Source organism: Myotis yumanensis, unplaced genomic scaffold (assembly GCF_028538775.1).
Source record: "Myotis yumanensis isolate MYYU_CA2020_CCGP unplaced genomic scaffold, mMyoYum1.0.hap1 SCAF_13, whole genome shotgun sequence".
Lineage (NCBI taxonomy): Eukaryota > Metazoa > Chordata > Mammalia > Chiroptera > Vespertilionidae > Myotis > Myotis yumanensis.
Genome location: NW_027223764.1, coordinates 42,908,546 through 42,910,116, shown reverse-complemented (window position 1 = coordinate 42,910,116; position 1,571 = coordinate 42,908,546). Strand labels below are relative to the sequence as shown.

The following is a 1,571-nucleotide window of genomic DNA, read 5'->3' as shown; positions in this document are numbered from 1 at the left end:
GCTCAAAAGGTTCGCCATCACCGAACCTGGTGGTTGTCAGTGTAAATGCTTGTTGCAAACTTGTGATACAGAAAAACGGAAAAGGAGACCAACACTTGCACACATAGTGGGATTCTGTGTGGAGATGTAAAAGGATAAAGCACTCGCCTGAACACTGTGCCTGACTTTACTCCAGTCCAGTGGGGCCCTGACTTACGAGTGTCCCGACTGACGAGGTTTTTGAGATACCAGCTGTCTCTCCGTGGATTTTTTGCATTGAGTTGATAGAGTAATTTGAGTTAACGAGCTCCTTAACGAGCTCAGTCTCGGAATGAATTAAACTCGTAAGTCAAGGCCCCACTGTATTCCATTCAGTCCCCCTAGTGGGTGGGGACGGACGGGGAATCGAACCGCGACCTCCTGGTTCATAAGTCTCGACCACTGAGCCACCCCGGGGGGCTGTGTATCTTTTTAAATGAGATGCACAGAAAGAAAAGATACTAGGAGGATATTTTCTTTTTCCCCTATGTCAGCCGGTAAAGTGTGGGCGTAGTAACAAGGTTTGAGTAGGCGCATCCCACACAGGGTGTGATCACCCAGTCACCTTAGGCGTGAGCCACAGACGGATCTAGAATAGCCTCAGGGCTCTCTCCCAGGAGCCTCTCCCAGGGCTTTCCTTCCCTTCTTGTTGTTTTTTTCCAACAACGAGCATTGGCTTTTCGCCTGCCCGACCCCAACTCATTCACAGGCGGCTGCTTGGGAAGAAACGTGTAAGGGGCTCTGCAAAGAGGAGGCAGGAAGAGGGAGGAAGGGGGGTGGGTCAATCAGGCCAAATTGCAACTACCACATGGTTCCTCTCTGCGGTCACAGTGAAGAAAAAGGAGCCCAGCTGGCGTGGCTCAGTGGTTGAGCATCGACCTATGAACCAGGAGGTCAGGGTTCAATTCCTGGTCAGGGCACATGCCAGGTTGTGGGCTCGATCCCTAGTGTGGGGTGTGCAGGAAGGCAGCCGATCAGTGATTCCCTCTCATCATTGACGTTTCTATCTTTCGTTCCCTCTCCCTTCCTCTCTGAGATCAATAAAAATATATTTTAAAAAAAGAAAAGAAAAGAAAAAGGAGCAAATGACAAAATGTCAAAGGCATCGGCAGGTTTGTCCCCAGAGCCCCTTCCCAGACGGCCAGGGTGGAGGGTCTCTGTGCAGTAGTCGCCTCGCTCCCCGGGTGGGCGGGCCGGCCGCGTGTGTCCACCTGCCCCAGACTCGGCAGCCACAGCGAGCGGGTCATCGCTGGGAGAGAGGACTGGCCACCACGGGGCTTAGCGCTGGGTCCTCAGGTTTGGTGTCTGTGCCCTCCCAGGGCCCTGGGGGTGGCGGGATGACCACCTGCTCATGACTGTGTCCACATTCACTGTCCGACTGGAAACCTGAAGACAGGGCCCCGTCCTGCCCGTGGCACCTGCTCGGCTGGGGCAGCCGGGGCTCCCAAGAAGAGTGTGTTGAATGAATGCATGACCCTCAGCCATCATCTGTCCCTGAGGGGTGACTCAGTTTACCCACGGTTGTCCCAAATCACTCAGCCAGGGATGGAACT

At 54.0% G+C, this 1,571-nt stretch overlaps 1 non-coding gene across 1 annotated transcript; it reads right to left on the bottom strand.

Moving 5' to 3' along the window:
• Positions 1 to 506: 506 nt before the first annotated feature.
• Positions 507 to 607, bottom strand: LOC139022249 (small nucleolar RNA U13). The gene has a single exon (XR_011473634.1). It is a non-coding gene; the product is annotated as a small nucleolar RNA U13 (small nucleolar RNA).
• Between the last annotated feature and the right edge of the window lie 964 nt (positions 608 to 1,571).